Genomic DNA, 14,557 nt, shown 5'->3' with positions numbered 1-14,557 from the left:
GCTGACTATGCAGCAACCTCTGCAACCTTAGTCTCACCTAGGAAAAGTACAAAATGTTATAAAGGAAGTCCTGTCTTTTTATGGTATAAATGAAAACATATCCAACAGTCAGGGCTTGGAAAAAATCCATGTCAACCGATTGTGATCGACATCTAATCAATATCAACAGAAAAAAGTATAGATAGTCTAGAAATTCAGTGAATTTCAAACCAGAACTGCACAGCAAGATAGATAGGAAGATAAAAAGATCTAGCCTTTTAACACCTCATGGCCAAGTTAAGAAAAGGTTAGTAGGTTAAAGGTTACTTTGAAACAGGGTTTAAGTTCAAATCTAAATTAGGGCTGGGGAATTAATTGCATTTGCAATATAATCACAATTTAAAAAAGTGCAATTTTCAAATTGCAGAGGCACTGCATTTTAGTCATATTAAATTCAACAATAGTAAGTAGCTAAATTTCTCCCTCCAGCCCTCTAGGTGGCATAAAATATTTAAAAAGTGTTTGCAACCCCACAGAGGGGAAGACAGAGGTACAGTACAGCTAGCATGCAGATTCATGAATGCATGTAAAATTCGGCACTTTTTCATACAAAGGTTACGGTAAAGTCCTGCAACAATGGAATCTGGACAAGCAAGCTTTCACGGCCATGAAAAAGTGAAACCCTGAGGTCAAACATTGACATGATTGTGGTTAGTGCAAAAGGTCATTAAAATATAATTGCAATCGCAATACTAGTTGAAAATTATGGCAATTTCTTATGTATGGCAAAAGCCCTAATTTAAATTCTGTCCCATTACTTTAATGGCTGTGTTTGAAACCTATGCTGGTAATGCATTTGCAATCAGTTTTTTTTAATTATAAAAAGGTAAGGCTGGGTACCGAACTTCGGTTCTTTTATGGTACCGACCGAAATGCTTCTGTTCTACAGAGTATCGAAACATGCCTCGTCTTTCGGTACCAAGTTTCGGTGATTGGCTGTAACACTTAACGTGATTGCGTCATCCAGGAAAAATACACAGGTCTTCACGCCTACAGCCAGGGTTCCTGTGTATCTGTTGTGAACTGGTTGTGAGCGCCGTGGAACCCCTTTAAAATGCCCCCCAGATCAAAAGTGCGGCTTCACTTTATTAACACTGATGCCAATAGTGAACAATGCAATACAGCGTGCATGGAAACAATTTAAGAGCAGAAAGAGCAGAAGGGCGGACCGCAGCCAGTGCAACCATCCTCCTCTCAGCAGCCCGTGGGCAGAGCAAAGCCAGAGCGGAGTGAATAATGCAAGACACTCTTGGAGAATGCTGCTTTCAAACTGGACGCAGCAGGAGCAGCAAAATCACGTCTGCTGCTTCCTTTTTTGCTGCTTGTACCGGTTTCTGACACGCGGCTGAAGAAGCTTTGCTGCTCTGGCTGCGCGGTCGAAAAGTGGCTCTGACGCGCGTTGGGCGGAGCTACTTTATCCTTTATTTGCCTTGCAGCTATATTTGCTGTGATCAATGGGAATAAAGTAGTTTTATTATGTTTTTAAGTGGGAAAATCCACCTGAAAACTTAATCAGTGCAGTCAGTTCATCCTGCCTTCCAATATTTCTTTCGGAGCCGCTCAGACCCCCACATACCAGCGGTGCGCTGTCAGTAGGATCCCATTCAACGGGCTTGTTTGTCCAGCCAGATCCCGGTTCAGAGCCTGTTAGCGTTCCAGTTTCCCTAGCTCCAAGAGCCTCTCAGCGGGCGCCCAAGCCTCCAAGAGCCCTCTGCGGGCGCTCCAAGTCTCCAAGAGCCCTCTATGGGCGCTCCAAGTCTCCAAGAGCCCTCTGCGGGCGCTCCAAGCCCCCTCTGAGGCTGTACCTGAGCCGCAGTCGGCGGTCCCCTCGGAGGCTGTACCTGAGCCGCAGTGGGCGGCCCCTTCCGCGTCTCTTCCTGAGCCGCAGTGGGCGGCCCCTTCCGAGTCTGTTCCTGAGCCGCAGTGGGCGGTCCCTTCCGAGTCTGTTCCTGAGCTGCAGTGGGCGGCCCCTTCCGAGTCTGTTCCTGAGCCGCAGTGGGCGGCCCCTTCCGAGCCTGTTCCTGAGCCGCAGTGGGCGGTCCCTTCCGAGTCTGTTCCTGAGCCGCAGTGGGCGGCCCCTTCCGAGCCTGTTCCTGAGCCGCAGTGGGCGGCCCCTTCCGAGCCTGTTCCTGAGCCGCAGTGGGCGGCCCCTTCCGAGCCTGTTCCTGAGCCGCAGTGGGCAGCCCCTTCCGAGCCTGTTGCAGAGCCGCAGAAACGGAGGCGGCATCCTCCTCGGAGCTTCCTGCTGAAACGGAGGTGGCTTCCTCCTCGGAGCTTCCTGCTGAAACGGAGGCGGCGTCCTCCTCGGAGCTTCCTGCTGAAACGGAGGCGGCGTCCTCCTCGGAGGTTCCTGCAGCAACGGAGACGTCGTCCTCCTCAGAGGTTCCTGCAGCAACGGAGACGTCGTCCTCCTCCGAGGTTCCTGCAGTAACGGAGACGTTGTCCTCCAGAGGCCCTCCTTCATCGCCGGCCTCCTCCAGAGGCCCTCCTTCGTCGCCTGACCCTCGGCCGGCCTCCAGAGCGTCTGCCTCGCCTCCGGCCCCACGGCCGGCCTCGAGAGTGTCTGCCTCGCCTCCGGCCCCACGGCCGGCCTCCAGAGACTCTTCCTCGTCTGCCTCCAGAGACTTTTTGTTGCCCTCGCCCACCCTGGGTGGGTTGTTTTTTGGACTCTGTTTTGCTTTCGTGCCCTCTTCCCTGGTCCCCCTCCGCCCACCCTGGGTGGGTTGTTTTTGTTTCTGGATATTTTAGGGCGTCTGGGATCCGCCCTTAAGTGGGGGGTACTGTCACAGTCTTGGTTTTCCATTTGTTGTCCTCTGCTGCCCTCTTGTGTCCTCTTTCCCTAGCTCTGTTTTCTGCTCTGTCCTCACCTGTTTGCAATCCTCTCGTTAGCCCTCTCTTTGTCTCTGTCCCCTTTAAAAGCCTCCCTCTTCAGTTCCCTTTTGCTGGATCCTCATCTAACGTCTGTCTGCTTACCTCGTCTCTCCCTGGCTCCTAGAGTTTGGTTTTCCCCTGATGTCTCCTTGGTTCTGGTTCGTTTGCTATTTCTGTTGTATTTTTGATTCCTGCCTTAGTTCCTGTGAACCTCATTAAACCCGCCTAAATTCACCTCTGCCTACTTGCCTCTGCTTTTGGGTCCTCAATCCACACCAAATCCTGACAGGTACTAAAAAGAATACTGTTTGCACACCAGAGTTATCAGAGAACCTATGGAGCAGGTATAGCTGAAGACCTATTCATAAACTTGATTTAACAAACCCCCAAAATCCAGACAAAGCAGGCAGCACTGTGAGGTTAGGGTTGTGCTGTGGAAAAACAATTTAGAAATAAGTAAAAATTACTTAAATAATGCGTATTTATCCTTGATTTGAGTAGGTAAAGGAGATAGTTTGCCAATGGAATTAGTATTTTTACTCTTAAAATAAGATAATTAGTCAATATGCATTTGAAATAAGACAATGCAATTGTGTCTTTTTTATATTTAAGTAGTCTAAGTGTAAATTGTCTTGTTTTATTGACAAAATGTCTCTTTAACCTACTCAATTCAAGAAAAACTGCACTTATGTTGAGAAAAAAATACTTATCTAGATTTCGATTTTTTCCAGTGTTCTTTGATTTCTCAAGTGCATTTAAAAAACATCAGCATTATTTGCATTTCAGCAACTCCAGAGGACACAGGTGTAGGTCTTGACAATCGCCTGAATCAAAGACCATCATCAGACAGGACAAGACCATCATCAGCAGACAACAAACACTCCCCAGTATGTGAGACTAATGTGTCAGGTGTCTGAGCAGGTGGTCAGCAGCTCAGGAGTGCCACTAGGGCTGGTACTTGGGCCATTCTCTTAGTTTTAAGGTTTGCAAACATCATCATTTAGACTTTATTAGGCTCACAAGACATCATCACAATCACAATGAAACAAAAAAAAAATCTTGTATACATTCATTGCCTATCCATTGCTAAATAATTTTGACAGACAGGCAACACCTTTGTATTAGTATCTTGAATTTGTTAAGATTGACATTTTTTTATTTACCAGGGATATATAGATAGATTCAAAACATTAAATATGTTTAATTCATTGGAAAGAAATTTATCGTGTCACTGTAAACGGTAAAAGCACAGAAACAGTGGAATGAACAGTTAGCAGCGCCTTGGTTCACCTTCTTTTGTCCAACCTGAGATGAATGTAAGCACATCCCGGACACTCCCTCATTTCACTCTGAACCCACACATCTACACCATCCTGTTATCCAGCCAGCATACTTCTTGGATGTCATGGTGTCCCCATGACAACCTATATTTACACCGCTTGACTGCAGATGAGAGCAGACCTCGGTTCAGTAGCAGCAGCTGTGGATTTTGGACACATTCTCCCAAAGGGCGTGTGTCCCGGAGACGTTAACGCATAAAAGGATGGCAGGAGAAAAAAAAAACACAGTGAAGAAGCTGTGAAAGTTTTTTTTTTTCCCTGTCTGTACATAAAGATATCTGAAACCACAAGAGTTTACAACATGTTGCTAAGCACAACAGCCGCAAACTCATAGGCTAAACTTACTGACCATGTTATTAACAACCCCACTGCATGGAAGGACAAAAATGTTTACTGGTAGTGTCAGCATGGTGGTTTGATCAAGAAGATCTCGAAGATGTTTCCCCCCAGCTCCTGGAAATAGCACTATTTTCCATGGACACAGCAATAAGGAAGATGGAAGCAGCATCTGCATGTAGGTGTTTGGTTTTTTCAATATGTGACATTCAGACTATTTAATTACTGTTCTACTTAATTGTCAGAACTTCATAGGAACATGAAACATTTCTATTGTCTACAATCTTCTCCGGTTGCTATGCAGGCCTGAGAATGAGTCAGCCAACAGCAACCAAGGACTATCTATTTCACATCCAAAAGGAGGAAGTCCACTTACAGTAACACCTCTTCACTGGTACATCTGTCCTCTCCCCTTATAACACATCAGGGTCATTGTGTCCACTTGTGACAGTGACAAATAAGCATGTGGAAGCCATTTATACTACACTAGTACTCCAGGGCAACAATAATTCCCACTACAAATAAAAAGCCCAAAACAGGAAGATGACCTACTGAAGAGCAGAAAGAAAAATGTCCGTCATTTCTCATTAAAGCTGTTTGAAAGAATAAAGACACTGACCAAAGGCCATTTTTGATCTTACTGCATGTAAATTCATAGTGCTTATAGGTAATAAGCCTAATAATTATAGACTTCAATTCATTAATTGTTTTCATTGTGAGTGAAGTTTTTTTTCTTCATTTTATTGTTTTTGCATTTGTTTTATTTTTATTCATGTGCATATTTATTTCACAGACTTTATTTATTGTTTTAGTGGATTTATTTTGGATATTTAAAGTCTCCTTCAGTTTCATCAAGTTTTGTTTGGGTATTTAAATTTACTCATATTTGAGGAGTAACTAGCATTTTTATGCCATATCATCATATTAGTTAAAAATGCACAATAATTTATTATCCTGGAAATGTGTTATTTTCACAGGCCTAATTTAGCTTGTTCATTTCCTGTTATTTTTGCCATTTGGTGTTTTCCTTAGTTTATGCTTCCACAGTTATATTTGTTAGATGCCTGCACAAATTTTTAGTCATCCGGGTCATGACAACCACAAAACAGACCTAAATCGGAGATAGTCTTTGCCACTGAGAATCAATTGGGAATGATAAAACCTTCCAATTTGGTAGAAATCTTTCAAATTTTTAATCTTTGGATTCCTAATTTCGATGTTTGGTCCACCAGCCAGAAGGAGCAGCTGCTGATACCCACAGAAGAAGAATCCGCAGGAGTGGGTGCACAACCATCTGTTTGTATGAAACATTTGAACATGCAGTTTAATATCGAATAATACAATTAAAAAAATAGCTGGCTACATAGATCACTTATGATATGATTATTTTATGCAAAAGGACAGTGCACAGCCAACATGATTTAACACTGCTTGAGTCAGGACAGAGGCCTGTGTCTTTTACCGACTACATAAGTGTTGTGCTAAGGTAGATTCCTTGTAGGAATTTGTTCCCCCCTGTATTTGTAGCACATCTGCTGGGAAAGTGAAGCCTTGTTTATTCTTTCATCCTTTTACATTATGATTTAACCTGAGCATTCATAGTAGAATAAAAAGCACTTGAATCCAGATATCCCAGAGATATGAATAATTCTAAACATTACATGAAATCTTATCCTTCCACAAAAGGAAGCCATTGTTACTTCAAATCTAGAGCCCAGATCTGAGGTTCAGTGAACGCTGATGATCTAAATTTCGTAGAGATATCTTCCTTTACCCGTAACACATTTAGCCTGGCATCTCACCTTAGTTATAATCAGACAAAAAGAATAAAAAATTGTCATGCAGCATCAGACATTGGATATGTGTAAATATCTTTTAATTAGGTTTTACAATAGAAAGCTCCTTGTGAAAGTGCAACCCAGTGAAAAGAATATTCATGAGATTTATACCAGAGTTTATAGGTTTGATATTTCTATACTGGATGAATATAACCTGTGATAAAATATATAAACTTTTATGAAGAAAAAAGATAGAATATAACTCTTTTGAGAATTAAAAATCATCAAGAAGCTCAGACTATTTATTCTAGTCAGAACATTTGTCTAACCAGCTCATTTGTAACATATAAACCTTTATGAACCCTGCACTTAAAAGAATCAGAATCGAGAGAAATCATTCAAATTTAAACCATACCCATCACTGATTAGAGGGAACTCAACTTTCACTCCGTTTTTGACAGTTTTTGAAATGTTTTGACAGAAAGTCAAAGACTCCTTCTAGGTTGAATTTTGCCGGCAAGCACTAGAGGAACCTTTTAGTTGGAACGCTGATGTATTTAAGCACCCCGAGGCCCATCATCATAAACACATTCCAAGTCAGGTGCAAAGCAGCGACCCACCCAATGTTCTCTTGGTTTGTTGGAGTCTGTTGTTTTCTATGAGTTTTGTGTTTGTCTACCTACATTTTGATGATACTGCTTGTGTAATTTCTTTGGATGGAGTTCTAAAACAGTGTTATATAAGCTTGGGAGTTTTTACCTCATCTCCCCCCTCTGTTCAGTAATGGCTTTTCTGTTTACCAACGTTGGTATCTTTAACCCCTTTTTTAAACCATCGGTCCTCTCTGTCCAAGATCTGGAGATTACATTTTATTGATTAGATGCCTATTTTACATCAGGGCACCCTTTACTTTGAACTATCTAGTGTATTTTTGGTTCATTTCTGGTTGTTATTTGTTTCCCACTGACCGAAAAACCCGTTTAAACCCGGTAACAATAGGCTGTTAATGGCAGTGGGAACAGCTCACTGACACGTGTCTACCCAGTTCAAACTAGTTGGCAAATGGTCCGCATTAAATTCACCTCGGTTCTGATCGGCATGCTGTGGGATCATCAGACCCGGGTTGACTTGCTAAATTACATGACACCAATTGAACGCAATGTACAGACATCAACACACCGCGCCAGCCACTTCTAAACTAACAAGCCAAAACAACTCGGTTTACATTCAATACATATGACGCAGCTCTGGTAAGAGTGATTTGGACAGATAAACGAGCAAAATAAGAAAGAGTACTGACTACGCTCTGGCTCCTGTCCCTGTTGCTTTTCATTATTTACTTCCCTTATTTCCTTCGCACTGTCGACATCGTCAACGCTCACCCAGCGTGATGCCTTCATCAGACAAGCAGTGGTGGGGGACAGTGGCCACGCAGCTTGCCAGCAGGGGGTCAGACTCGTCAAATTGGAAAAGAACCAAGAGCCGATTGTTAGAGGGTCAACCCGGTTTTGAAAAACCCGGGTTTTCAGTGGGAAAACTGCTTAAAATTATATTTCCATAAAGATAAACTAATACATGAGCCTGTTTTTCTTGCAAACTAACCAGAGGCAAACACCATGAAGCATTTATAGGGTATTGTGAGGGGACTCCTCAGCCAAAAGTGCATATTAGCTTAAAGCTGCTATAAAAAAAAAAAAATTGTTAGAACTGTAAATTTATAATAATTTTTACTATTTTTCAAGGCTGCACTTTTAAAAGATGAAATTGTCCAGTAAGCTGTTTCCAAACAAAATTTCTTTTTGTTTTACACTTGTGTAAACAAAATGACAAATAAAATCTGTCTAAAGTCTGAAAGCAATCTGGCCTTGCTGAACACCTTAACGTAACCATACTCTGAGCACCCAACTCCATGCTGCATTGATGCAGCAATTCAAGAAGAACAGAAAAAAATTCAGAAACCAGTGAGTAAAGTAAATATAAAAAAACACAGACCAATTAAAGAAGAGGAAAAAAATACTAGACATTAGCAGGTAAAATGTGGTTTGAATAAAAAGAGAGCCATAACCTGAAAGCAAAACAGCTAGAAATGATAATTAGTCTGCCTTCTATTCCCCAAGATGCTTGTTCAATTAGAGACTAGTCCCACTGGAAAAACTCAAGGAAAAACATTCATTGCAGATAATACTAGAACAGATTTCACAGCAGGAATCCCTCTCCACTTTTCTAATTCAATAACACAAATAAGGATTAGGTGTTCCAAAGAATAGACTGACTACCAAGCATGTAATCGTTGTAATTATGGAGACAAAATGAGAGAAAGCAAATTAAAATATGTATACATTTTTTACATTTATCTTTATATACGTCTTAAAAATGTCACCATAAACAGATATTGCACTAAAGCATTCAACTGGTTTCATAATAATAATTTGCAAAGATAACAGGGGCTAAATTTTCTCAATTTTGGCAAAATCTGAATTTTGTTTTCTCTACATAGAGGAATAAAACTATACATCCAACTGCCTCAGAGTATCTATGAGACTCTCTTAAATCCAAACACATAAACACATGTGGTTCATCTGTCTAATTCTCTGAGTGTAGCACATACCACAGTGACTAACATATGACAGCAAGCTTCCAGAAATAAACAGGCTCATAACAGCTGCTTTTAAACATACAATTGCTGTCTGTCTCTCCACTGTAGATACTATGTGTTGTCGACTAGTTCTTCATTATTACAAGGTGTTTGCCACTTCGTGTGTTCAGCACAGAGAAGCTGGCATTAAACATAACACACTGTGTGTTGGTGTCCATGTCCGTTATAAATACAAACAGGGTAGAAATACCACAAGTATGGCATCAAATTATGGTGATATAATCATTTAAAGCCAAATTACTGTTTAATTTTATAGAAATCGCAGCATTACAGAATATTAAACAAGAATGCTTATTAAAGGGTTGTATTACCAATCTTTGCGGCTTACCTTTGAATTTAGGAGTTAATTTGGAGTTCGCAAGCTTGTGGAAGCTCTGAATCCACACATTATTTAAGTTTTGCTTGCCTGCAAAATGGTTGATGTTGTAGCACAGCCAACAAGACATAACCTCAAATGAGGGCTCCCCGTCTGTCTCAGATTTCAGAGGAGTTTAATTTAAGCCTCCATGAAAAAAAGCCTAAACATACTACTGGAACCATTTGTAGACTTCTCTCCTTGTTAGAAAAATGACTAAAGCATAACAAAGAACAAATGTGTATTTCTTTCCATTGGGTGTTTTTTTTTGCATGGGTCCTTATTTAACAGACTAACCCAAATAATTCACAAATGTGAAAGAAATAAAAAATAAGATAACCTTTGGAGAAATTTGTGCAAATTCAAACCTGAAGGTCTGCTTTAACTTCAGCTACTTTTGCTCTGATGTCTCTAAATGAAATTAAGTGGAATTAAGTGTTTTTAAATCTCAGTGTATGTATAAGTGCTTTTCTGAGAAGGCTACAGAGGGTTGCAGAGAACAGTAGAGACAAACAGCATCTTGAAGATCCCTGAACACAGCAGACAGTTTATGGTTAAAGTTTAGAACAATTTAAATGATATACTAGAATTTCCAAAGCTTGAAATATCCCACTAAGCAATGTCTGTTCATAAAATCCAAAGAACACTTCAATGCTTTAAACCTATCAAGACGTCCCTGTCAGCACAAAAGAAAGCATAAATCAAAAAAAAATAAATCACAAGAAATAATTCATTTTTGAAGAAAACCATATGAAGTTGTTTTTTTACAGTTTGCTGACGCTGCATTTCGGAGGCACAGCAAACACAGGTGAAGATAAGTCCAAAGATGAACACTTTGGTCTGTACACAAAACAATATGGGTCTGATCTTCAAACAACCCAAATAAGGAGTGTAATTGACATTTATGCACTATTTTTGCACGCCACGTATCACTTTACTTGGATTTATCACTTTACTTGGATTTTCACTTTATTTGGATTTAGTTTTTACATATGCATATATATACGTACATATCAGTGGCGGCCGGCCCATAGGGGGCGCTGGGGCACCGCCCCCCCTGATAAGAAGAGAGAAACGTAAAATATATTTTTAGAAATTAACTCATAAATGTCAGTTTTACTCTCTAGACTGTGTACCTATAAGCAAAACAAATTATATAAACTACATTTCCCTATCTACTGTCATTAATTTGTGGATTTCCACAGACAGACTCCTACCGTCTCTGTTCTGGGGGCTGTGATCAGACTGACCCACATTTGCAGAGAATCTGTCAATCATGTACTATTGCTAGGTGAATTTAATGGCCAATCAGCGTCTCGGAACTTTATGGTCTTGGGGCGCTGAAAATACTGCGCTTTAACAGGCTTCTGAACCCAAGCGCAGGTGCAGACAATTAGAGGGAAGATGGCGAATGTAACGACCGAGATGCAGCTTCCACCAAATTCGGTGAGATCCTTATTTATCTACCCGTTTGCCAGAAGAACATCCCTGTTGTAGGATATGAACATTTCATGTCATGGTTATTGTGACTGTGACGAATCCACCTCGTCGCTTAAAACAACCTCTCTAACTTTGCGCGCCACACACACATTCCTGTTATACTGTGCTTGTGAGGACCAATTCACTCGCGCTGAGCCAAGTAGCTCCATGAACTTAAAACACACAAGCTGTTCCTGGTTACCGAGCTGTTACTGGCGTATTGAGGGTGCACACTTAATATTTCAGTGGGGTTAGCCGTGTGTGTGTGTGTGGGGGGGGGGGGGGGGGGGGGGGGGGGGGGGTGTACGTGTTTATGCTATGGGGACTTGTCATCTTCAGTCTGGCTGCGTCTTTGCTGGGTTCAAACCCAGTTTGGTGTAATTGAATAAGTCAATGAATCTGTGTAAAAGAATTAAGTTGTAAAAATTATTTGTTTTTGTACATCAATTGTTTGTGGAGGTAATATATGGACAAAACTGATTAATGAGAAGAAATCAGACATAAGAGAGCCTGAGGTGAGGGGCTTATACTATTTAATGAGGGCTGTGGGAAGAAAAGCGGCAATTTTTGTTTTCTGTTTCTTTGTTACATTGCTGGTAACTGGAGGGAGGCTGAGGCCCAGAGGATCTTGTATATGTTTAGTTTCTTTTGCACCCTGTTTTGAGTTTTTGAGCACAATAAATCACCAACACCCGTAACCCGAATGAGCCTGGATTCTTGGAGGCCAAAGAACCCCGTCACAGTGACCCAAATCATCACTGTTACTGTTATTATATAGAAAATTAAATCATTACTGTTAAATTGTATGTATTGTCCAATTGTTTATTTGAATTCTTATTCCGGATTAGATGGAGACATACACTAGGCTATATCAGCCCCACCAAAAATATTTTTCACCAGCCGCCACTGGTACATATATATGTAGAACAGCTACATGTGTATATATTTTATCTCTTTTTATTCTTATTTTTTATCTTTATTATATTGTGTAGTTGGATGTCTGTATATATTATATAAAACTGTAACTGGAGCGTGTAACAAAAGTAAATTCCCTCTGGGATTATTAAAGTATTTCTGATTCTGATCTGATTCTGATTCATTGAGTCGATCTACATAGACTGTGTGGGTAAAGCAAACAGGTTTGGTAACTATTTGAAAAAAACAATTATAATAATGGTGAATAGTATAAATAGTCTGCTTACATAAATATCTTCAACTGCTGAGACCAGAATAAAAAGATATATATATAATCATGAAAATTTTCTTATTTTAACAAATAATGAGACTAAATATCAATCATAAAACCTAGAAAAGCTGACTTTGTCCACTCTGACAGAAAAAGCTATAGCCAGATTTACCTCCACCAACTCCTCATAACACACACTTGGCCAAAACATTTGAAAACTGCCTTTTTTGTATTGTGTTTGTCATGTAAAAGCTCATTAGATAATTGACTATAGGGAAGATGGAGACAGCCCCACTGGTTGATGTACTTGCTGCCCATGATGGGAAACTCCATCAAATAATTATTTTTTAGATGCAGATGCTTGGGTCTAAGAAGGGGTAGGCAATGTCAGTCCTTAAGTGCCACTGTCCTGCAGATTTTGCATGCATTCCTTCTTCAACACACCTGGAATGAATAAATGATCAATGGCAAGGCTTCTGCCTAACTTACCAACATGCCAAGGAAGTAATTTGGCCTTTTGTTTCAGGTGTGTTGGAGCAGGCAGGCATGAAAAAGCTGCAGGACAGCGGCACTTGAGGACCAAAATTGCTTACCCCTGGGTTAAGGGCTTGGCTCAGGTTAAGGCTGTTCACCATGGTGAACAATGCAGCTGTCATGTTTGGCTTTGAAACCAATTCCATCTGTTTTAAGAAGAATGTCCCGTAAGGGATAAATAAAGTCATAAAGTAAATCTGATTATAAATCTCAACTACCATTTATCTGGCATGATACGCCTCACAGGGTCTCATGCTACACTCTGAAGTACATAACGAGACCATGTGCCTGGCAGGTATCTGACACAAAAGTTCAAGAGTTACGCTAATGAAACGTGAAGGAGAGGGGTGAGCAGAGTCTGAAGTAAATCCTTTTTTCACCCAGTCTCTTCAGTAAAAACAAAAAAGAACAAAAAAAACAACGGCACGTAAATGGAAACTATTTCCTTAATTCAAATGTATCATGCACTTAATTTTTATCATGCAATTAAAAGTCTTTTTGTTTCTTTCGGCAGGTCAAGCTTCTTGGCTTTCATTGCCAGACCGTCTAGAGCCGTCTAGTATCTTGGATTGCTCAGGTTGCACATGACAGCCATGCATCTGATCACCTTAGCCACAAAAGGAACTGAATATTTTCTTTTTATTTTTCATTTATTTTTCATTTATTTTGGCTTCATGTCTCTTAAAATAAGCTTTGAAATGAAGTAAAAAATTTGAAGAGTGTGCCAATTTTTTATCCAATTACTTAAAAAGCTGTTAAAAAAAAAAAAGATAAGTAGAACACTCAAAAGCCCTATTTACATTACCCTTTTGAAACCATGCCGAGATCCGTCTGAGCACGGTAACCAAGATAACTGTTGAGTGTAAATGGAATGCAAAACTGAACTTGACCGTGCCAGACACAACCGAACCGCACTAAATCTGTTACTAGTTCAACAGTAGGGCTCGGCATGGTTCAGTTGTAGCTCAGTTCTTAGATAACAAAGAGCGCATGAGCAGACCGCTTCATCTCCTATTTTTAGACTTAGATTTGTTTGTCATTTTGTACTGTATAACCAAGTGTAGACAAAAAGAAATTTCTTTTAGAACTGCTCTCTAGACAATTTAATTTTTTAAAGTGAAGCCTTGATAAGGTAAGCAGCAGTTGTTGTTGAGCTGCTACTACTGCCTCCAGCTCCTGAAGCACTCGCTTCTCCTGGCTCAGGGGAGGAAGAGGACGATGATGACGATGTTGTAAGGGTGGTAGCCCCCTGGGTTGACGAGGCTGACGTGGTTGAAGCAGCATTGGTGCCATCAGCAGGTTTAGCAGTGACAGACGATGCTGGAGAAGGTGTGGAAGCTGGAGGGGGCCCTGAGGAGCCGGCTGCTCTCCTCATCTTCACCTGCAGAGGGCTGTGCTTCCCCTTTAGCAAACTATCTGAATTTGAGCTATTTGAGCAAGGTTATTAATCTACAAATGTGCAAATCAGCTGAGGTTCTAAGCAGTATCAAATATGACAATGATACTTCATACAAAAACGTGTCACAGTTTTAAGTGTTGATTTTTAAAAGATAAACAGAAGCTTGTGTCAATTTCACTTCAACGTAAAGCTAAATTTGAACAGATGAAGAAGCGCATCACAAAAACCTCCAACATGCCAGCAGTGAAGAGGAAGGTAGGATTAGTTGATGAGTTTCTTCAGCATCAGTTCTTCCTTATAATTGATGAAGAATTTCCAAAGGTTAGAAAAATGAAAAGCATGAAGCCTGCTTAAAAATAACTGGCTGCATTTGTGAAATACGGATTATGCCTCGGAAATAACTACTGTTACAAACAGTTAACTCAACAGCAGACATGCAGAGGAACAGAAACTCCTTTAAAAATAATCACAGCTCAGTAAAGTGCTTTGAAGAATACCACGGGATGCTGTGAACTTAAACATTTCAGTAGTCCTCTTTTAACTTCACCAACTCTACATGTGCCACTTCCTTATAGCTTCTGGAA

At 40.6% G+C, this 14,557-nt stretch overlaps 1 protein-coding gene across 1 annotated transcript in view; it reads right to left on the bottom strand.

The window, feature by feature from the left end:
* Positions 1-9,502, bottom strand: part of cobl (cordon-bleu WH2 repeat protein) — a 70,928-nt gene extending 61,426 nt beyond the window's left edge. Inside the window, exon 1 of the mRNA XM_038275857.1 lies at positions 9,349-9,502. The gene's annotated coding sequence lies outside the window, so the exon portion shown is untranslated. The remainder of the gene's footprint in view (positions 1-9,348) is intronic.
* Positions 9,503-14,557: the final 5,055 nt, after the last annotated feature.

This window comes from Cyprinodon tularosa, unplaced genomic scaffold (assembly GCF_016077235.1).
Source record: "Cyprinodon tularosa strain WSP-4 unplaced genomic scaffold, ASM1607723v1 ctg98, whole genome shotgun sequence".
Classification (NCBI taxonomy): Eukaryota; Metazoa; Chordata; class Actinopteri; order Cyprinodontiformes; family Cyprinodontidae; genus Cyprinodon; species Cyprinodon tularosa.
This window is presented reverse-complemented; position numbering and strand designations above follow the sequence as displayed.